Genomic DNA, 24,696 nt, shown 5'->3' with positions numbered 1-24,696 from the left:
ACTCAAATTGGATAACTATGGGGACAGTTCAGTACACTATTACTACCACTAGGTCAGAAGAAGTGAGGGAAAGAGTGGCAACTGGAAATCAGAGAAAGAGAGCTGTAGGAGAAACCATAGTGAAGAAGCTGTGGCCTTAAGTCAGGACAGCCAGCATGGAATGGAGCAGGAGGTATCAATAGTCCAAACTGACTCTCATCTCCCCCTTTTATCTCCTGCTGTGTTTTCCATTAACTAAAGCCAATGCAAAGCCACATGGCAAGGGAACCCATGGATGCAGTTTATTCATGCCAGCCTCCCAAGACCAGAGAAGGAATGGAGGGGCCAACTGAGAACAGCTAGCACATTACATTGATCTAACAGAGTTGCATTTGGGGCAAGCCTCCCTGAGCAATGCTCAAATGGACATTGCCAGTTCTTCCTTGTTGCAAACTCACTTTCTTCCCAGCTACTGATGGCTCTCCCCTTTGTGAACAACACATTTTCTTCACAAACTTCTTTAAACAGGAACATGATCTTTTCTCTGCCTGGACTTGGTTTGGCTCACACAGACAGGCTTTTTTCACTTTTCCTGTTTCTGGCCCTGGAACTATTTTATCTCTAAGGAGCTTTTCATATATATCGTTCTCATCCATTTTGGGTTGCTATTTATAGTTTAACTGGCAGAGTTAAACTCTACCTGTTGTCCACTTTAATGACCTTGAATTAAGTTCTGTATGCATCAGGGGTGGAAGTTGATAATTGCAGACACTGAGCAGCAAGACATCTGAAAGAAAGTAGTTAGGGAAATTATTGCAGTGGCAATGAGAATGGAGAGGAGAAAATGGTTTTAAAAGCTATTTAGGAAGTAGGGATGCAAGACTTAGGGAATATAAGAGGAAGAAAAGGGCGTCTGAAAGAAAATGAATTTCATTTGAGACTGCAAAGTTTGAGGGGCCTGAAGATCACTTAGGAAAAGACCCACCCCTCTCCCAGTAGCTGTTTTTGTTCATTGTTCAGGCTATCCAGTGTTTCCAGAAAGTTAACCTTTCAGCACCACAGCTGAGGACAGCTCCAGTCAGGACTCTCATCAAGTAACCCAGTGACATTAAGGGTGCTGGACAACTCTTTGGAGGATCATATCTATACCCTTGGGGTACACTAAGAAGCATAATTGTTCAACTATATTCTTTCCTTGATTTTTTTTCTTTGCTGGCACAAGTTAACTTGTTCCCTCACCTTAGGGCTTACTTGGGGGATTATACATACAGCTCATCACTCTGCAAAATTATCATGGATGTAAACTAGGTAAATATGCAAACTAGACTGTACTATAAGCTGGAAGATTACAATTTCCACATAATGAATAACTGTGTAATTCTCACTGGGCAGGCTCCAAGAAAGAATAAGAAATGGTCTTCATCCTCGTGGAGCTTACAATCTAGTTGGATGCACAAGACAATCACACACTAAAATGATAATTATATGGAATAGCATTGGCATTCTGAGGAGAGAGAGAGAGACCAATGTTGGGGAAGGCTTGAAAGAGGAAGCTTGTAGGACACATAAACTTTGGTTATGCTGGAAAGGGAGGGAAAGGCCCTCTAAATGAGGGGAAGAGTCTGGGCAAAGGCATGGAAATAGGGATGCTCCATGTGTTGGAGACATAGGAAGGTGGGGCATGTCAGTGAATATGCATCTATAATAACATCATAGAGGAGATGCTGTAGAAACCGTAGTAATAAAAATGTGAGGCTGTCCATGGCCTTTGGCTCATCTCACTCTAAATCATAATCAGGGTATCTCCCCTGCCAGGTAATTATCTCACCTTAAATTGGACTCGGAGGAAAAAAAAAGCAAGGCTAGTACAATACAGGCTGAAGACAAGGGTTTTCAGGTTACCTTATTCACTGTTAAAAGCATTGTGAGGGCCTGCTACGAACAAGAATCCATGTATACCAAGATGAATGTCATTGAGTGCTTTCATATTTCTTTAATCCATTTGATTGTTAAAATACCTTTGTAAGGTGGACAGAAGGGAGAAGATTGTGTGTAAGTGTCCAGAGGAGAAAGCTGAGCACAGAGTTCAGATGGCTTCATTAAGGCCAGGTGGTTTTTGAGGAAGAAAGTCAATACCATCATCCGAGTCTCTTTCTCCTCGGGGTGCAATTGGCGCCAACTTTCTCAAGCAACCCTGAGCCTGCCTAGAGAGTGATGGATGACCAAGAGAATGAGAAATGAGAAATGGTATCTACCGAACACTAATACATCATATATTTAGGAAGCACCTACTGTCCTAGGTGTTGTCCTCATTCCACTGTGAATGAGGGGCCATGGTCCTGGTTTTATACAGTTCACTTTAGACTTTAGTGACTCTGTCCTGACTATTAATCCATACAGTGATAGATCCTTGCAAAGACTTCCCTACATAGTGGGGGCACTGGAATGTGGGACAGTCACACAAGCTTATGGCCACCACTTTCCTGTTTTGCTCATTGCAATAAGCCAATTTGAAGAGACCTGAAGGGAAGTCATCTCATATCCTACACTCTAATTGACTTGACCCACAATGTAGGTGTCTATATAGACTGGTTCCCAAACTGAACTAATGAAATGTTTAAAGAAGGCTGGACATATGAGATTCCCTCTTTTTAGGTCTACAGTCATTTGGTGAGTATGCAGCAGGTATAATTGATCCCTCAATATTCTCCATGCCTTTGTAACTCAGTCTTATTTCCCAGTCCTTCCTTTTTAGTTACTTAATTAACATATTCACCCAAGAGTATTCAGGGACAGCAAAGGGAAAGAAGACATATTATCCATTCCAGCACAATGCACAGGCAGACCTGTTAACCATGTTACTTCTTGAAACGACTCTTAGTTGAGGAAGTATTAAGGCAGAAGTCATCCCTAATATTTCCTGTTTAACGCATGACCTATATCTTGTTTCAATAGTAAATAAGTCTTTGTTAATAATAGTGAAAGAGTTGTGAGCATACATGGACTTGTCTGAAATTACAGAATTTAAAAATTAGCAATCTGAAGTCTAATCCACCACTTCAAGTTTAAAAGATTCTTCTTATTGACTTTGCCTTTATAATGTGTAGTCAGAGACAACATAAAGATACACCCTCATTTCTCAGTATATTTTTCTACATACATATGCATCCTTGAATATGTTGTATTATATACATAAGTGTCTCACTAAATTGAATCTGTAAACTTCCTAGGTCTAATGTTTTTCTTAAACATATTTTTTTTACTATGGATATGATTATAACAAACTGTCGTGTAGAAACATAGAATCCTAGGACTAGAAAAGATCTTAAATTTCATCCTCAACTTCTAATAGACATTCTAAGGTAATATTTTTAAAAATCATTTTAATAGCCCCTCTGATTTTTAACATACTTTTATCTTCCCTGGATGTGAAGACAGCAAAGTGCATTTACAGTATCTCTAATTCCTGGTCTTTGGACTGCTGTTCCCTCGCCAATCCGTGTGACCCCATACACACGAGGGATTTTTTTTTTTCATAAACATTTTCAAGAGTTTCAAGGCTCTTTTACGAAAGTCAGGTAGGTTGCATTATCTGAGTTTCTCTAGCAACCTAGTTATTAGAATTCAATTAAAAATGAAAGTATAGGAGCAGTGGCTCAGGTAACCCGTTGTTCTTAGTTGTTATTTATGGTTTATTATGACTCAGAGCAGTGGACTGCAACTCAAAGAGAGGGAGCACTTGTAGAATAAAGTCATAAACTATAGGCTTTCTGCCTAAAAATTCTATATTGCCTGTATATGCAGTGCAGTGAATCATCATGAAAATGAGTCACATGAATAGATCAACTAGTAATCACTGGAATTTTTCCTTTAACCAGCAAGGAATTATTTGGCCCTCAAGCTGGAAAATGTGGAAGAAGAAAATGATTAGAGCACTGGTTTTCAACCTTGGCTGTGCACTTGATTCATCTGGCAAGGTTTTAAAATCCTTAGTGTTCAGGCTGCACAGCAGACCCATTCATTAATCAGAATCTCTGGGAGTAGGAGCAAGTATCAGTATTTTCTAAAGCTTCCCGAGATATTCTAAATGTGCAGCCAGATTTTAAAACTACTGTCATCAAAAAACTACTGATGCCTGGGTGCCATCACAAACACTGAGTTGCAAAAGGTTTAGGGTACAGCCTGAGCACCAGGATTCCTACAAGCTCCCTAAGTGGTTTCAGTTGTGTGGCCAGGTTGGGAGCTAATTGTTTAGAGATGAGAGAGCAATGCCATGGCTGCATAAAATGAAAAGACATTCTATACATGGTGAGAGCACCTTCTTGCCTATCTTCTTCTCCACCCTCTCTCCCCAGCCAGGGGAAAAGTATACATTAGGAAGGAGTGGTTTGTCAGAAAGCTTTACCATACCAAGGTATTGAGGGAGAACTTTGCAACATAATTAGGGATGTGGGTAATGAAATCCATCATTTAGATCTGCTGAGGGTTTCCAACAAGCAACTACCTCTAGCAACGTGAGCTATATGTGAGTTTTAGGTTCTTGAAAAAGGGAGAAAGATTTCTCTCTGGAGTGGAGATGCCACATATCCATCAGCCTTTCCTTCCCACTTAGAGACTTTGAGTTCATTTACCTGGCAGAAATCAGTTGCCTCTAATTCACATCAGAGGCCACCAGAAGCTGCAAAATTGGTAAGATCTAAGAAACTTAGTGTTTTTTTTTTCTGGAAGGGGAAGAATATGAATAAGAGGGAAAGGCAAAAGAGAGAGGAAGTCGCACACAAAAAATTGTCCATTCCCGTTGGACACCTGTGGAGAGAGAGGCCATGTGGTTCATCAATTTGGTGACATATAAATATTCAAGTCGATTCCAAACTGTGTTATTCACAGGAGAGTCACAGCCAGAGAACACCCAAAAAGGTGACATTTGGGGCAAGACTTTGGGCTTTTTTCACCTTTGATCAGAAGCAAAGCTGTAGAGATGTATAGAGCATTGGAAAACTTCTAAGCCAGTACTTAGATGTCAGAAAGTGTCATGGATTTCACAATGGGGGAAAGAAAACCTGAAAAATAAAATCATCTTCATTACATTCATCATGCTTCTTCCTCAACCTACATGGTCTCCCAAGGGATTCTAAATGTACAGCCAAATTTAATCTTGTAATACCCCCAAATTCCTGTTTTAAAGCATAAAACAGAAGTTTGATCCTTGTGTGTAAACACTGCATTCTTATTTCTGTTCTCTTTAAGAGAGCATGAGGCCCAGCAGGAGGCCTCTTCTCCCTGCCTGCCCAGCCAGCTGGTTTGGCCCTGGACCCAGGCAGCATTCTTGGTGAGCAGATACTTTGTGGTCTCGGTTGCTGGAATGATGAGATGGTCATGGGGACAAAGAAGATGGATAGAGGAGGCTGGTGTAGGAAGGTTGCACTATTACTGATTTTAAATTATACTCTTATCCGAGGATTTCTCTGTTGGCTATTTGGTTCAAAACCAGTGGTCAGCACGGTAGCTTAAGACACTCCACCTTTTAATAATCGCCATTCTAAATGGTGTGAGATGGTATCTCATGGTGGTTTTGATTTACATTTCTCTAATGACCAATGATGATGAGCCTTTTCATATGTTTGTTGGCCACATAAATGTCTTCTTTTGAGAAGTATCTGTTCATATCCTTTGCCCACTTTTTGATGGGGTTGTTTTTTTCTTGTAAATTTGTTTAAGTTCCTTGTAGATTCTGGATATTAGCCCTTTGTCAGATGAATAGATTGCAAAAATTTTCTCCCATTCTGTAGGTTGTCTGTTCACTCTGATGATAGTTTCTTTTGCTGTGCAGAAGCTCTTTAGTTTAATTAGATCCCATTTGTCTATTTTGCCTTTTGTTGCCATTGCTTTTGATGTTTTAGTCGTGAAGTCTTTGCCCATCCCTATGTCCCGAATTGTATTGCCTAGGTTTTCTTCTAGGGTTTATATGGTTTTAGGTCTTATATTTAAGTCTTTAATCCACCTTGAGTTGATTTTTGTATAAGGTGTAAGGAATAGGTCCAGCTTCAGTTTTCTGCATATGGCTAGCCAGTTTTCCCAACACCATTCATTAAACAGGGAATCCTTTCCCCATTGCTTGTTTTTGTCAGGTTTGTCAAAGATCAGATGGTTGTAGATGTGTGGCATTGTTTCTGAGGCCTCTGTTCTTTTCCATTGGTCTATATATCTGTTTTGGTACCAGTACCATGCTATTTTGGTTACTGTAGCCTTCTAGTACAGTTTGAAATCAGGTAGTGTGATGCCTCCAGCTTTGTTCTTTTTGCTTAGGATTGTCTTGGCTATATGGGCTCTTTATTGGTTCCATATGAAATTTAAAGTAGTTTTTTCTAATTCTGTGAAGAAAGTCAATAGTAGCTTGATGGGGATAGCATTAAATCTATAAATTACTTTGGGCAGTATGGCCATTTTCACGATATTGATTCTTCCTATCCATGAGCATGGAATGTTTTTTCATTTGTTTGTGTCCTCTCTTACTTCCTTGAGCAGTGGTTTGTAGTTCTCCTTGAAGAGGTCCTTCATATCCCTTGTAAGTTGTATTCCTAGGTATTTTATTATCTTTGTAGCAATTGTGAATGGGAGTTCACTCATGATTTGGCTCTGTGTTTGTGTATTACTGCTGCATAAGAAAGCTTGTGATTTTTGCACATTGATTTTGTATCCTGAGACTTTGCTGAAGTTGCTTATCAGCTTAAGGAGATTTTGGGCTGAGATGATAAGGTTTTCTAAATATACATCATGTCATGCACAAAAAGTAAGGCAACAACAGATGCTGGAGAGGATATGGAGAAATAGGAACACTTTTACACTGTTGATGGGAGTGTAAATTAGTTCAACCATTGTGGAAGACAGTGTGGCAATTCCTCAAGGATCTAGAACCAGAAATACCATTTGACCCAGCAATACCATTACTGGGTATATACCCAAAGGATTATAAATCATTCTACTATAAAGACACATGCAATGTATGTTTATTGTGGCACTATTCACAATAGCAAAGACTTGGAACCAACCCAAATGCCCATCAATGATAGACTGGATTAAAAAAATGTGGCACATGTACACCATGGAATACTATGCAGCCGTAAAAAAGGATGAGTTCATATCCTTTGCAGGGACATCAATAAAGCTGGAAACCATCATTCTCAGCAAACTAGCACAGGAACTGAAAACCAAACATCGCATGTTCTCACTCATAAGTGGGAACTGAACAATGAGAACACATGGACACAGGGAGGGGAACATCACACACTGGGGCCTGTCGGAAGGTGGGGGGTTAGGGGAGGGATAGCATTAGGAGAAATACCTAATGTCGGTGACAGGTTGATGGGTGCAGCAAACCACCATGGCACGTGTCTACCTATGTAACAAAACTGAACATTCTGCACACGTATCCCAGAACTTAAAGTATTTTTAAAAATGTATAACAAAAAAAAAGAAAGACACTCCACCTATTCTGACAGGTCTCTCCTCATCTGCTCACTCCAGTATTACTCATTAAACAGCATGAATTGTGGGGCTTCACTTCCCCTTTTGATTACCTTATTATCTGCCTTCAAAGCTAAGCCCTAATTAATGAATTCCCAGATGGGAGACTAAGCCCAGCCATTGCCAGCAAGTCCATCCCTCGGGGAATCCTTTACTTCCCATCAGAAAGGAGCAGACGTTTGGCTGCTGTCCAGCCTAGGGCTTCACAATTCCAGCTTGATAAAGCCTTGGAGGGTTTCTTTCTCTCTGGGAATCCACTTCCTTAATCACCAACACTTCAGAGCTAATTACACTGATTTAATGCACCTGGCTTTCTCTTGCACTTAAACCCTCAATGGGAGAGGAAATACTCTGACCAATCAGCATTTATTGGAAAGCCATGAAACCAATGAGGCATAATCAGTTCCAGGGCTTGTGCTGGGTCAGTCGGAGCAGGAGTCACTTAAGCCCCGAGGAGAGCTTTCTACCCTCCTATTGTTAAAGGACTGCAAGCCATACTGAGAGTCTCAGTGCCAGGACATCTGTGGGCTCAGACTGCTTCCTAGTGGCTTCATATATGTGGGCCTGCTTTCCTCAGTTAACAATTGATTTAAATCTGGTGTTGTTACTGTGGGAGACCTTAGAGAGTAGTGACTGAGAGAATGAACTCTGGAGCCAGACATGCTTGGGTTTAAAATCTGCCCACAAGACTGTCTACATGTAGGCATTTGGGTGAGGTAATTTCTCTAAACTTCAGTTTTTCAGCCACCAAATGGGGGTACTACTGCCTAGCCCATACAGCAGTGGATCTTAACTTCAGCTTTCCATGAGAACCACCTGGCTCTTACTACCAGGGATACTGACATGATTAGTGTGGGCTGCATCTGAGGATTAGAAGGCTTTAAATCCCCCCAAGTGCAGTCAAGGTTGAGAAACACTGTTGTGTGGGTTTATGTGAGGTAGTGCATATAAACTTGCTGCTCAAAGTGGGGTCGGTAGACTTGCATCATCGTCATTAACCAAGAACGTACAGATAGAAATGTAGACTCTCATACCCCATCCAGATATGCTGAATGAGAATATGCATTTTAGGCCAGGTATGGTAGCTCACGCTTGTAATCCCAGCACTTTGGGAGGCCGAGGTGGGAGGATCGCTTTAGCCAAGGAGATCAAGACCAGCCTGGGCAAGGTGGCAAGATCTTGTCTCTACAAAAAAAAAAAAAAAAATTAAAAAATTAGCCAGATGTGGTGGCACATACCTGTCATCCCAGCTACTTGAGAAGCAGAGGTGAGAGTATTGCTTGAGCCCAGAAATTCAAGGCAGCAATGAGCTATGGTTGCACCACTGTACTCCAGCCTGGGCAACAAAACAAGATTCCATCTCTAAAAAGTAAAAAAGACTATGCATTTTAACAATGTGCCCAGGCGATGGGTGTGCATATCACAGTTTGAGAAGCATGGATAGAAAGCACCTAGCATTAGCCTAGCACACAGTAGGAGCTCATCAGGGGAGGTGGTGGTTTTGTAACTATCACTGGCGTTAAATGTAACCAGGCACTGGATAGAGGACCTGCTTGGAAAAAGCTTTGAACAGGAGCCTGCTAATTACTGGCTGAATGGACTTAGCCTTTCTGAGATTTGTTTTTCCCTCAACTATGCAGAGGGAAGAATAGAAATGGCCAACACTTCTCCGTTTTTGAAAGGATGGATTGTGTTAATGAAAAGGAACTTGCTCATAAATTGTCAAACTGTAGTGTAGGACCAAAGCTGAACGGGACAGTTTCATAGTCTTCCCCACTCCCTGAGCCCACCAAAAAGAACCCTGAAATCACCTGATTTCCCCTCCCTTCTCCTAGGGAAGAGGCGTTCTTGCTGGGAGAGAGGCAAGGTTATTCTGCATAGTGAAGGAATGGAAAGAGAACACAAGAGAGGGAGTTAAAATGGTATTGAGACTACAGGAAATGCTCCCAAACAGTGACCATGTAAAGTAAAGTGAGTAGGAAAAGAAAGATTTGTGTCAGTGTGGTGAATTTAAATCTCTTCCACACAGATTGTCTCTCTCTTGTTTCTTGTTTGTTTGTTTTGTTTTTGTTGTTTGTTTGTTTTTTGAGACAGGGTCTCACTCTGTTGCCAAAGCTGGAGTGCACTGATGCAATCACAGCCCACTACATCCTGGACCTCCCAGGCTCAAACAATCCTCCCACCTGTCTCCTGAGTAACTGGGACTACAGGCAAGCACCTGCATGCCCAGCTAATTTTTGTAGATTTTTAGAGATGGGGTTTTGCTATGTTACCCAGACTGGTCTTGAATTCCTGGGCTCAAATCGTCCTCCTGTCTTGGCCTCCCAAAGTGCTGGGATTACAGGAATGAGCCACCGCACCCAGCCTTGTGTCTCTTTCTTAAAATTACTTTTGTTACTACATTTAATTTTTGGAATGGGACGTTGTTCAGAGATTTTATTATGAGTTGCGTGGTTGCAAGGCATTAGTACACTTATATCCGTCAGTGTTCACCCACCAAAGACTGTCAGGAACACTTCTGTAGTCGAAGATAAAGTTAGGTTTACTGATCTTGCTGTGAAAAGGGGGGACGCACAGCAGGGAAATCACTGGGCACCTTGGGAGAAGGGACTTGAGAGTGATTTATTACAGCATTTGGGCATGTGCTGGGAATGTCTATAAGGAGGGTTTAAGAGAGCAGCAGGGTCCTGCTCAGGATCCAGCTCCATCAGGGAGGAGGGGCAAGCTCATAATTAGATATCTCAATAATTTTTATCTAGATGGTAGGCAGATTAAAGTAGGACTAGAGTTGTCATTGGTAAAGAAACAATAATTACTCAATGTTAGCCAGAAAAAAGAGGTGTTTAGGAAAGTGGGGGGTTGTAGAGGGTTTGTTTTGGATGTGGTGAGAGAGTTGCCTGATGACTGCCGACATTCTGGGAGCACGGCTTTTCACAGCCTTGCTGCCCCCTGTCAACTGCAGGGCCTGTTTTATCTTCCTGAGGTCATCGTGGACATTGGTGTTCATCAGAGTGGATTAATTCTGGTCCTGGTTCATGCTCTTTCCAGGCTGAGTTCACTCATCAAAACAAAACTGTTTCCTGGATTATAAATGCAATCTAATCAGCTTTTCTTGTTTAACTTGATATGACTGCATTTTCTCAGTCCTGATGGGAAACATTTTAGGGAAAGGTTTTTCTCAAGGTGTGCAGAGACATCATTGCAATTTATTTCAATAACTTTCTCTCTCTATGCAACTATCTATTGTAGAAGATTGTATGATAGGCCTTTTATAGCTCTTCATTGGGGTCAATTTGGTATACTGTGTTTTTCTAAGAAATGTATTCACTTTGTTAAGATTTTCAAATGTATTTGCTTAGAGTTGTACAAAGTAGTCGCTAATGATTTCTTAAAATTTCCTCTCTTTTGATGGTTTTTTCCCCTTGATTTTTCTAATTTTGTGTTTTCTCCAATTTTTGCAAATTGGGCTAGCTATCAATTTGTCTATCTTATTTTTTCAAAAAATTAGGTTTTCAAAATGAATAGTTGCTTTCACCTTTATTAATTTCTTCCCTCTGCTCTTTCTGTTTTGTTGTTATTTTCTTGGTTTTTAAACTTAGCTATTTATTTTATTTTTTATTTTATTGATATAGCTATATAATTTTTTTCATCTGTTTACTACTTATTATTTTCAAGAAGTTCTGCAGTTTCACTTAGTATTTCTTCTTTGACCCAAGAATTTATTTAATGGTGGGTTTTAAGTTTCCAACTGGGAGATTATGTTTTCTAATTTTGTAATTAATTTACATCATTTGTAATCAGAATGCAATCCTTTAGAATTCATTGAAGTTTTCTTTGTGGCATGAGATACAGTCTTTATAAATGTTCCATATACAATGAAAAAAATGTTTCCTTTTTTTTCCATTATTGCAGTTAAGAGTTAGACATTTATAAGATCTATGTAATTATTGTGTTGCATAGATCATATATATTTACTGATTTTTCACCCATATGATCTGTTTGGAATTGAGCAAAGTATGTTACAGTTTTCTACTGTTAGTGTATTTTTTTCCTTCTCCATATATTTCTTCCAATTTTTGCTTTATGAAGGTTGTTAAGGTGTTACTTCGTATAACAATATTAACAATATATATTGTTACAGTTAATATATTAATAAATTAATATATCTTTGTAGACTTTAGCCTTATAAGGTGTCTTTTTTTGTCTTTCTAAAAAACACCTTTTACCCTTAACTTTACCTTGTCAGATATCAACATTGAGACTCCCGCTATCTTTTTATTTGCATATGCCTGATGTATCTTTGTCCATTCCTTTATTTTTAACCTTTTGTATCTTTTTGGTTTTGATTTGTCTTGTATACAACATATTGTCAATTTGCTTTGTTACTCCATCTGAAAATAATTTGTGATTACATTTATTGATATAATCAATGTTTGATCTCAATTCTTTTTTATTGATACATACTATTTGTACATATTTCTGCGGTACATGTGGTATTTTCTTACATGGATAGAATGTGTAATGATCAAGTCAAGGTATTTAGGGTATCTGTCCCCTCAACTATTTATCATTTCTCTGTGTTAGGAACATTTCAAGTCCTCTCTTCTAGCTATTTTGAAATACACAATATAGTATTGTTAACGATAGTCACCCTTCTTTGCTATTGAACATTAGAACTTATTTCCTCTATCTAACTGTATGTTTGTGCTCATTAACCAACAGCTCTTCATCCTTCCTCCTCACTTCCCCTCCCCACCAGCACACACCCTTCCTAGCCTCTGGTATATATCATTCTACTCTGTACCTCCATGAAATCAACTTTTTTAGCTCTTAAATGAGTGAGAACACGCAATATTCGTCTTTCTGTGCCGGACTTATTTCACTTAACATAATGACCTCATTTCCATCCATGTTGCTGGAAATGACAAGATTTCATTCTTTTTTGTGGCTGAAGATTATTCCATTGTGTATATATACCACATTTTCATTGTCCACTCATCTATTGATGAACACTTAGGTTGATGTCACATCTTGGCTATTGTAAGTACTACTGCAATAAACATGGGGGTGTAGGTATCCCTTTGATGTACCAATTTTTTTCCCTTGGATAAATACCAAGTAGTGGGATTGGTGAATTGTTTAATGGTTCTGTGTTTTGGTTTGTTTTTTTAGAAATCTCCATACTGTTCTCCATAGTGGTTGTACTAATTTACATACCTACCAACAACGTATAAGAGTTTCCATTTCTCCACATCCTCACCAGCATCTGTTATTTTTTGTCTTTTTAACAATAGCCATTCTAACTGGGGTAAGATGATATCTCATTGTGGTTTTGATTTGCATTTCTTTGATAATTAGCGATAAGTATTTTTTCATATACCTTTTGGCCATTTGTGTCTTCTCTTTAGAAATGCCTATTCGTGTCCTTCACCTACTTTTTAATGAGATGCTGCTGATGATGATTGTTGTTGTTTTAGTGTTAAGTTCCTTGTATACTCTGGATATTAGTCTCTTGTCAGATGAAAAGTTTGCAAATATTTTATTCTATTCAATAGGTTGTCTCTTTACTCTGTTGATTGTTCTTTTGCTGTGTGGAAGCCTTTTAGTTTAATATAGTCTAATTTGTCTATTTTTGTTTTTGTTGTCTATGCTTTTGAGGTCTTGGTCATATTTGCCTACACCAATGTCCTGAGTGTTTCCCCTATGTTTTCTTCTAGTAGTTTTGTAGTTTGGGCTCTTATGTTAGTCTTTAATTCATCTCGAGTCAATTTTTTTATATGGTGAGATACAGGAGTACAGTTTCATTCTTCTGCATATGGAAACCTAATTTTGCCAGCACCCATAATTAAAGAGGGTATCCTTTCCCTGATGCATGTTCTTAGCACCTTTGTTGAAAATCAGTTAGCTGTAAATGTGCAGGCTTATTTCTGAGTCCTCTATTCTTTTCCATTGGTCTGTGTCTGTTTTTACGTCAATACCATGCTGTTCTGGTTACTACAACATTTGCATATATTTTAAAGTTAGGTAGTGTGATGCCTAGAGCTTTATTCCTTTTGCTCAGGACTGCTTTGGCTATTTGGGCTCTTTTTTGCTTCAAAACAAATTTTAGGATTGTTTTTTCTATTTCAGTGAAAAATTGGTATTTTGACAGTGATTACATTGAACCTGCAGATTGCTTTGGGCTGTCATTTTTAACAATATTAATTCTTTCAATCCATGAGCATGAGACATCTTTTGTTTGGGTCCTCTTCTATTTTTTCATCAATGTTTTATAGTTTTCCTTGTGGGGTCTTTTACCTCCTTTATGTATTCCTAGATATTTTATTTATTTATTTTTGTAGCTATTATAGATAGGATTGTTGCTCTCTTGATTTCTTTCTCAGCTAGTTTATCACTGGTGGATAGAAACACTACTGATTTTTGTATGTTGATTTTCTATCCTACAATCTTACATTTTTTTTTTTTTTGAGATGGAGTCTCACTCTGCCACTAAGCTGGAGTGCATGATCTCGGCTCACGCAACCTCCGCCTCCCGGGTTCAAACAATTCTCCTGCCTCAGTTTCCTGAGTAGCTGGGACTACAGGGGTGTGCCATCACACTTGGCTAATTTTTTGTATTTTTAGTAGAGACAGGGTTTCACCGTCTTAGCCAGGATGGTCTCCATCTCCTGACCTCGTGATCTGCCTGCCTCAGCCTCCCAAAGCGTTGGGATTACAGGCATGAGCTACTGCGCCTGGCCAACCTTACTAATTTTTAAACTCAGATCTAACAGTTTTTTTGGTGGAATCTTTAGATTTCTAGATACAAAATCATCTCATGTACAAAGAGGGACAATTTGACTTCCTCTTTTTCAGTTTGAATGTCTTTTCTTTCTCTTACCTGATTGCTCACGCTAGGACTTCCAGTACTGTGTTGAATAGGAGTGGTGAAAGTGGGCATCCTCGTCTTGTTCCAGTTCTTAGAGGAAAGGCTTTCAGCTTTTTGTCATTCAGTATGATGTTATCTGTGGGTGTGTCATATATGACTTTTATTATGTTATGTTCCTTCTATGCCTCATTTATTGAGAGTTTTTATCATGAAGGAATATTAGATTTTATCAAATGCTTCTGTATCTATTGAGATCATATGGTTTTTGTCCTTCATTCTGTTGATGTGACATCACATTTATTGACTTGCATATTTTGAGTCATCCTCAAATCCTTGAGATAAATCCCACTTTATTGTGGTGTATTCTTTTTGGTGTGCTGTTGGATTCAGTTTGCTAGTATTTTGTTGAGGATTTTTGTGTCTATGTTTATCAGGGATATTGGCCTGTAGTTTTATTGTTGTTGTGTCCTTGCCTGGTCTTAGTATCAGGATAACATTAGCCTCATAGAATGAGTTAGAGAGAATTTCTTCTGCATCAATTTTTTTGAATAGTTTGAGGATAACTGGTATTAGTTCTTTGTAAGTTTGGCAGACTTTGGCAGGGAAGTCATCTGGTCTTGGGCTCTTGTTTGTTGGGAGACTTTTTATTACTGACTCAATCTCATTATGGGTTTGTTTAGGTTTCCTATTTCTTCCTGATTCAATCTTGGTAGGTTGTATGTGTCTGAGAATTTATCAGTTTCCTCAAAGTTTTCCAGTTTGTAGAGATGTTCATAATAGTCTCTGATGATCTTTTGTGTTTCTGTGGTATCAGTCGTAATGTCTCCTTTTTCATTTCTGATTTTGGTTCCTCTCTCTTTTTTTCATGATTGATCCAGCTTGTAGTTTATCCATTTTGTTCAATCTTTTCAAAAAATGAATTTTTTGTTTTGATGGCTTATTTCTATTTTGTTGAATTCTGCTTTGCTCTTCATTATTTCTTTCCTTCTACTAAATTTGGGTTTGGCTTGTTGTTGCTTTTCTAGTTCCTTGGGGTGCATCATTAAGTTGTTTACTTGAAACCTTTCTATGTATTTGTAGGCATTCGTTGCTATAAATTTCCCTTTTAGCACTGCTTTTGTTGTATCCTATAGGTTTTGGTATGTTGTATTTCCATTTTTATTTGTTTAAAAAATTTCTTTCCTCCTTAATTTCTTCCTTGATATAAGGGTCATTCAGGAACATGTTTAATTTCCTTGTATTTGTACAGTTTCCAAAGTTCTTCTTGTAATTCATTTCTAGTTTTATTCCATTGTGGTCTGAGAAAATACTTGGTATAATTTCAATTTTTAAAAACTTGTTGAGATATGTTTTGTGTTCTAGCATATGGTCTATTCTGGAGCATGTTCTATGTACTCATGAGAAGAATGTGTATTCTGCAGATGATGGATGAAGTGTTCTTTAAATGTCTGCTAGGTCTACTTGGTCTAAAGTGTAGTTTAAATCCAATGTTTCTTTGTTAATTTTCTGTCTACATGATCTGTCTAATGCTGAGGGTGGGTTGTTGAAGTCCCCAACTATTATTGTATTGGCATCTTCTATTTCTTCTTTTTTTATTTTTATTTTTTAATTAGAGATGGTGTTTTACTATGCTGACCAGGCTGGTCTTGAACTCCTGGCCTCAAGCTATCTTCCCATCTTGGCTTCCCAAAGTGCTGGGATTACAGGCATAAGCCACCAAACACAGCCATATTTCTTCCCTTAGATCTAAGAATATTTGCTTTATATATTTGGGTGCTCTAATATTGGGTGCATACATTTTTAGGATTGTTATAGCCTGTTGCTAAATTGATCTTTTTATAATTATATGACAACATTTGTCTCTTTTTTTTAATGTTTTGACTTAAAGTCTGTTTTATTTGATAAAGTAAAGCTACTCCTGCTTGCTTTTGGTTTCTGCTTGCATGGAATATCTTTTATCATTCCTTCATTTTTAGTCTATATGTGTCTTTACAGATGAGATGAGTTTCTTGTAAGCAGCATATATAGTTGGGTCATTTAAAAAATCCATTCAGCCAGTCTATATCTTTTAATTTGAAAGTTTAACCCATTTACATTCCTGGTTATTATTGATATGTGAGGGCTTATTCCTGTCACTTAATTAATTTCTGGTTGTTTGTACATCCTTTGTTCATTTCTTTCTCTGCATTATCATTGTGGTTTGGCAGTTTTCTGTAGTGGTAACATTTAAGTTCTTTCTTTTCTTATTTGTGTGTTCATTATGCCAATGGGTTTTATACTTTCATGTGTTTTCATGATGGCAGATACTTTTTGCTTCCAGGGGTAGGACTCCCTTAAGCATTTCTTGTAGGACCAGTCTAGTGGTAGTGAATTCCTTCAGCTTTTGCTTGTCTTTATTTCTCCTTCATTTATGAAGGATAACTTTTCTGGGTATAGTATCCTTGGCTGACAATTTTTTTCTTTCGGTGCTTTGAATATATCACCCCATTCTCTCCTAACCTCTCAGCCTAAGGTTTCTGCTGAGAAATACACTATTAGTTTGATTGAGTGTTCCCCTACAAGGGACTAGATGCTTTTTTTGCTGTTTTTAGAATTCTCTGTCTTTGACTTGATAGTTTGAATATAATGTGCTATGGAAAAGACTTTTTAAACTTTGTCTGTTTGGGGCTCTCTGGGATTCCTGTATTTTGATGTCTAAATCTCTTGACGTTTTCTGCTATTATTTTATGATTAGATTTTCTAATTCTTTTTTTTTTCCTCTACACCTTGTGGGACACTGAAAATGCAAATATTTTGGTCACTTTGTTACATTTCCTATGTCATGTAGGATTTGCCCATTGCTTTTTATTCATTTTTCTTTAATTTTGACTAAGTTATTTTAAAAGACCCATCTTCAAGTGCTGAAATCATTTCTTCTGCTTGATCTAGTTTATTAGTGAACTTTAAAATGTATTTTTTTTATTTCATTCAATAAAATTTTCAGTTCTAGGATTTCTGTTTGGTTCCTTTTTTGACATCTGTCTCTGGAAAGTTTCTCATTCATATCCCGTTTTTTTCTGATTTCTTTGTATTGTTTGTCTGTGTTCTCTTGTATCTTACTTAACTTCTTTAATATTATTTTCAATTCTTTTTTTGGGATTTCATAAATTTCTTTTTTATTGGAATGTGTTGCCGGAGAATTACTGTGCTCCTTTGGAGGTGTCATATTTTCTTGCTTTTATGTTTCTTGTATCCTTATATTGCTATCTGCCCATCTGGTGTAATAGCCATTTCTTCCAGTTTTGGGCATTTGCTTTCATACGGGAGGATGTTTTCCTGAAGATGTACCTTTGGTGTTGGTTGTGTAGAGCACTGTGGCTTTGATTCTCGGTGTATGCAGTAATGTAGTTTCCTTGTAATTTTTTTGTCTGTAAATAGCATCAGTGTGTCTGTGGTTTATTCAGTGGCTTATGATATGGTTGTTTGAAGGCTGTGGTGAAGTTTTACTGGGAATAGGAACACCAGGTAGGCCAATCCTTGGGTCCTAGTGGTGGGAGTGGCAAGCCAAGTGTGCGTATCCTTGGGCCCCAAGGCAACATATGTTGGCACTGGTGTTAGCATGTCCAGGCAGGTTGATTCTTGGGTCTCCTGGTGGTTTTGTCAGGTGCCAGCAGTGATAGCAGTGGGCTGGGCAGGTAGGCAGGTCCTCTGGCCCCTGGGGAACAGACAATGGCAGTAGCAGTGGCGGAACAACTCTCTGGCTCCCAAGCAGCCTGCAGTGGTATTGATAGTTGCTATGACAGACTGGGCAGGCTGTCATTCCCCCAGCCCACAGGTAGTGCATGTGGGTGGTTACCAGCTATGGTGGTAGCACCAGGTTGTGTGGGCCAGTCCTCAGGCCCCCAGAAGGAGTGCCCAGGAGCCAATGGTGGTGCAATGGTGGTGGGTAAGGTAGGATTATCCTCAGGCCCCCAGAGGCCATGCTTGGGCACTGAGGGGTTGAAGCTGGGCTGGGTGGGCCTGTCTTCAGGCTTCCTTGAGGTGCATTCAGGAGCTGGTGTTCTTGGAAGTTGTTTTGATAAAGCCACATTAAATGACCAGCCTGTGATATTGTTCCATTGCTTTCCCTCTTTCTTCTCCTGAACTGAGAATGGCTCAAAAGCCTTCCCCACTCTATTATTCAGGGCAAAGAGCAGCCACCATGGAGAGCTGAGTTATAATGTCTGTTTTCTTGTGGCTATAACAAGGTTTGGAAGGAATAAAATAAAGCTATGTGTACACATGAAAAACCCACAGCTGAGTGGAAAGAGTCTGACTGATTTCCCACTATCATATTGTTTTTCACAACCTGACCACTTTTGTTATTTTACTGCACTTAGTAAAGATCAGCAATGACAAGTAAAACATGTTGGAGATTGGTGACATGTGGAGAAAATTACCCTAATTCCAAGTAAACAGAGGAGGATTAGCACCACATACAGGAACCAAATTGAAAAGTCTAACAAGCTGGTATTAGAAGGACATCAATGCTTTCAAAATAAGTCACATCCTGGGGCTGCTCTGAAACAAGTTCAGCCCCAGGAAATGGGGCTGAAATGGGGGAAAGCCAATTTAGGGGCCAGTGAGGGGCTGGCTGGCCATGAAAAGGGAGTTTTATAAAATAGTAGAGGATTCCCAGGCGATGCATTCTTAATGCCCTGATACCTGTTCAGAAGGTTGAACCTCCAAAGCCAAAGAAACTGCTATGTTAATCTGTCACAGTAGTAGAGAAAAAATAAATAAATGAAAAATAAAAAAGAAACTGCTATGTATTAATCTACCCACACTTTCAAGGCTCTGATTACCCACAATATGACTTAAATGGTTCTGTACTTGTTCCAAGTGTGTCTTACTCAGTAGAGCTATGTTTTCAGTTTCTTTTGTTTCCTCCCGCTACCAAGGCACTATTCCAATGCTCTTGTTTATGTAGTTTAACCTGAAAAGTGCCACTTCTCTCAAGGCAGAAGGATTTAAGCAAAGGAAGGTACATCTACCAACCTCCCAAGATAAAGCAAAACGATTTCAGATTATTAGGATGCTTGGCTAAAAAATGCACATGATGGCAACGTACCCACAGTAACAAGCTCGTGGTAACAAATGGGACCCTCTCCTGACTGACACTGCATACTACCTCCATGACTCCACTCATACTTTGTGATATGGTTTGGATGTTTGTCCCTTCCAAACCTCATGTTGAAATGTGATTCCCAGGGTTGGAGGTGGGGTCTGGTGGGAGGCGATTGCATCACGGGGGCGGATCCCTCATGAATGGCTTAGCACCATCCCCTTGGTGATGAGTGAGTTCTCACTCAGTTCACACAAGATCTGGTTGCTTGAAAGAGTCTGGGACCCCCCACTCCCTTGCAGTGACATGCTTGCTCTGCCATGACTGGAAGCTTCCTGAGGCCCTCACCAGGAGCAGATGCTGGTGCCATGCTTGCGCAGCCTACAGAACCATGAGCCAATTAAACTTCTTTTTTTATAAATTACCCAGCCTCATATATTTCTTTATAACAATGCAAGAAGGGGCTAACACACCTTCTTTTGAAACTATGTATATGACAGTGTCCCCAACTAGTATGTCTCTTTTTAACTGTGTTTTATGGAAGCATAATTCATATATGATGAAGGATACAATACTTACAATTCTTAAACATACATCTTGATGGCTTTATACCTCTAAGTTATGCCTGTGCAAGTTCCACCCCAATCAGAATTTAGAACAGAACATTTCCTTTTCTTTTCTTTTTTTTTTTTTTGGAGACAGGGTCTCGTTCTGCCACCCAGGCTGGAGTGCAGTGGCACAGGCTGGAGTGCAGTGGCACAATCTCCGCTCTCTGCAATCTCTGCCTCCCAGGTTCAAGCGATTCTCATGCCTCAGCCTCCCTAGTAGCTGGGATTACAGGTGCCCACGACCACCCCTGGCTAATTTTTGTATTTTTAGTAGAGATGGGGTTTCACCATGTTGGCCAGACTGGTCTTGAACTCCTGACCTCAAGTGATCCGGCCACCTCAGCCTCCCAAAGTGCTGGGATTACAGGCATGAGCCACCGTGCCCAGCCACAACTTAGAACATTTCTATCATTTCAGAAAGCTTCACTCTCCTCTTTCAAGTCAGTTGTTTCTAAGAATTTAGCATTTTCTCTTTTTGATAGGGCATTAGAAAGAAATAAGTTCATAAAAATAATGACTATGGTAACACACTCCCAAGTCCCTGGATTGGAATTGTGGTTTTCAAATGTGCTGATAGAGAGGGATTGTTCTTTACAGGTGGTGGAATGAGCATCTAACTGTGAGTCAGGAGACTCAGCTCTTCCAAATGGAGACATCAGTAAGGAAGTCCTTGCATTTCTCCTCATTCAAATCCTTCATATGTGAAATGAGCATTTGGGGTCAGAGAGCTGAGGGTTTTTTCAGCTTTAGGATTGGAAGCATTTGTAAATACTTAAAAGAATAAAGATGCTTATTACTTCTAAAACCCCAACAGTGTCAGACACACGGTAAGTGTGCAAATAATGTTAGCCACTCATTACTATCACCATCATCATCATCATCAGCCTTTCTTAATCGTTAAAGGATCAGAGAGATAGCTTTACTATTCATATTGTTTTTTCAAAATCGAAAATAGCGTTTATTTTCCAGCTATATGAATAACACACGTTCAGTGTTTCTGAAAATTCAAAAAGTAGAGAAAAGAAAAAGAAAGAATTTAGGAAAAAATTCTGGGACCCTCATTACCATTTATAGTTTGATAACCAGCTTTTCATTTCTCTTTCTTTCTCTGTATATTTACATATATAAACTTTCAAAGATGTTTTATTTTGGACACTTTTATCTGTTTTGTCTTTCTCCCCCTACCTCCAGTTCCCTCTTTTTCACCCTTCCAGGTATCTCATCATTCACAAGCTGGTATGGTATCCATCCACAATGTTCTCTGTGTTCACCTAATCATACATATGTATGTATTCACATATAAAAAGGATTTTTATGTTGTTTCACAGCTATAAATGATATATATTCATTTATATAGACATACATGTAGATATATATGTAATATATAGCCATATACCTGTGTTTTTATTTTTCTTTCTTATGACAACTAAAGCCATTAGTTATTGTACACATAATATGTTTCAGGCACCTTCTAAGCATTTAGATTTGTCATATCAACTGATCTAGTTCTACCACATATGTTTAAAGGCAACTTGACACTGCCTGGAAAGAATGACCATATATTAAATCAATGGGTTGTTAATGTGTATTCATGATGTTTCAGATATTTTTCTACTAAAAATGTGGTAGATAACAAGTAAAAAATATTCTAGAAGTGGAATTTCTAGGATGAAGGTGTATGTGTTTTTAATTTTAAATATATTGGCTGCCAGGTGTGGTGGCTCATGCCTGTAATCCCAGCACTTTGGGAGGTTCAGATGGAAGGATTGCTGAGCCCATGAGTCTGAGATCAGCCTAGGCAACACGTCGAGACCCTGTCCCTATAAAATATATATATTGTGTTAGCCTCCTCCACTGAGGGAGAGGCAGAGTAGTTTTGGTCTCACTGTATCAGGAGTTCCTGTGACCTTCTGCTGGAGTCCCATCACATTATGTAAAAGTACGGTGGATGACACCAGAAAATGGGCGGGGGGGGGGGGGGACATAAATGTAGCATCTTCCACCCCCAGCAACTCCCCAGGCCACCCCAATCAGAGCCCTGCATGGGAGGATTCCACTCCCAAAGCTACGTTTGCATGCACACATGGCCCATATTTATAAGGTTCCACTCTGCAGAGTATAGAACTCAAGTCCAGATGGGAAAGAATAAGTCACAACTAAATTCATTGATGATGATGCAATCCTAAAAGAGAATCTTGGGAAGGTGGACATATAGGGTACGGATATTGCCCTGAAAAATTCAGTGATGTCCAAAGCTTCCAAGATGCACCTTCTAGACTATGTATTCAGTTTCCTCCAGGACTCCAACAAACAAAAGCATACAACAATGAGGGTCTGCCCAGCCCCTTTATTCAGTGTGGAAACAGATATCTGATTCTGAAGGGCTGCTGGCAGGCATGAAGATTTGGATGAGAAGCTCACCCTGCCAAGAAAATGGAGGCAAGCTGGCAAGAGCAGAGGTAGAGCCCTTCAGCAATGGCCTTTTCAGAGAAGAAATCCCGTCCCACTCCAGAAAGGGTCTGCTCAGTACCTGAGTACTCCCCAGGAAGCCTGAGTGTGCCACAGAAGCAGCACTGTGGTAGGAGCTTGGCCACTATGGACAGCAACGCCAACATCTACCGCCTGATACAAAAGATGGAGATAATGGTGAACCCACTCTTTCAACATGTCCTAGCTGCTTAACAAGGTGAACCTGCTTTCTGTGGAGCAGAACTAAGAAGCGGATGAGTCCCACGGAGATAAAGGCTAAATCACAGGTACTCACTTGCCCCCAAACACAAAACATGGCAATTAAGTTCCAATATATTGTGGACCAGAACTTGGATGCTGTTCTAGTTATCTACTGCTATGTAAAACAACAACAAAAACAAAACCAGCAACAAAACATCTCAGTAGTTAAAACAACAAAAGTCATTTTGCTCATAAATCTGCCATTTTGACAGGGCTTGGAGGGTACAGTTCATCTCTGCTCAGTGTGATGTCAACTGAAGCAACTGGGGTTGAGTATCCACTTTCAAGGACGGGTCACTCTTATGACTGGCAACTTGGTGCTGTCTGCTAGGAGAAAAGCCAGAGTTGGCATCTGGGGCTTTAGTTCCTTTCCACATGAGCTTCTCCACAGGTCTTCTTGAACTTCCTCACAATATGGACAACTGGGTTTAAGAGTGAATATGTCGAGAAGCCTGGGCAGAAGCTGAAAGCTTTCCTCTTACCTCATTTCAGGAGTCCTAACCTAACTTCGCTGCATTCTTTTTGACATTAAGTCCAGCATAAAATCAAGGGGAGGGGAATTAGCAGCCACCTCTCAATAGGAGGAGTGTCGAAGAGTTTCCTGCCCTCTTTAATCTACCACTGGCGGGGCCCCGTGTGTGGCTGAACAGCTCTCCCTAGAAGACGGCTCAGGTGTGTTTGAGCTTGTCATTGTGCCTCATCAGCAAAATGCCATATTCACTCTGTTAGGAGAGAACACAGACTGATTATATGAATTTAGTCAGACTTTGAAACCCATGTTCGCCAAATCACCATTTGTGTTGAATCCATCCACTGTCCTCATATCCTTACAAATCCTTATGCACGATACTTTCACTGACTCACCTTTTAGAGGCCTAATGCCTAAGAGGAAAAAGCACTCTAACCCAAACTGAATACATCATATCAGAAATCTGGAAAAACTAGTGGAATCATTTAGAGTTCATAATATTATTGTGGAATTTTGCAAGTTCAATAGCCTAGTGGTTTTACAATTTTGCTAACTTAGAAACTTAGAATGTAGCTACAGCAGAAGCCATCTGGGTATTGTCTTAATTCAGCCAATAAGGACTTCAGCTTCACCAGCTATATGACATAGACTTCCCTCCTGCACAGCAGCCACTGTTCATTTGCACAAGGTCTGAAACTAGAATGCCTTATGTACAGTATAATGTGGACTGTCCTGATTTTCATGAATTATTTTTGAACGTTATTGATGGATTTTTTTCTGTTGAACCTGTAGGCCTAAGATATTAAAATTTAGACATGCTCAGGGATTTAATGAAGCACTCTATCTTCTTCTGTCCCATAAACACTCACACATAAACACACACACACACACGCTCCTCGTGGGCACCATACATTTCTTCCTGATTTACAAAATAATCCCCATAAATATGTACAACTCTTATGTACCTATCATAATTAAAAATAATTTTTTAAACCCTGAAGTGAGGTAAAGGGGACCATGTTCACCTTTTTTGTGGATGGACAGAAGAAATTGCAGGAGCAGCCATGACATTCCCAGCTGGTTCCCCATTTGCGCTTTCCTGTACTCCGAGTTCTGCCAATAGACACAAGCACAGGTCTTATCCAGCTGTGGTAGTGACACTCTGCACCCTGGAAGCAATTCTGGCCTCTGAGATGTGTCTAAAGAGAACTCTAAGCCTCAGAAAAATTGTATTGATGGACTGTGGGCCTATAGCTCTGCAAGCGTAATTATTTAATGACTTTAAAAAAATCACATCTGCCCTTGTTTAGAGAAACATTCTAAAAAATTAAAAAGTCTCTTTGTAATGCAGAGAATGCTACAAATTTTCTGAAATTGTTGCTTGGTTGTTTTCGTTAATGCCAAAACCATGTAAGACTTCTACCTCCAAAATATG

This window comes from Pan paniscus, chromosome 21, assembly GCF_029289425.2.
Source record: "Pan paniscus chromosome 21, NHGRI_mPanPan1-v2.0_pri, whole genome shotgun sequence".
NCBI lineage: Eukaryota > Metazoa > Chordata > Mammalia > Primates > Hominidae > Pan > Pan paniscus.
Note: the sequence above shows the minus strand (reverse complement) of the source record.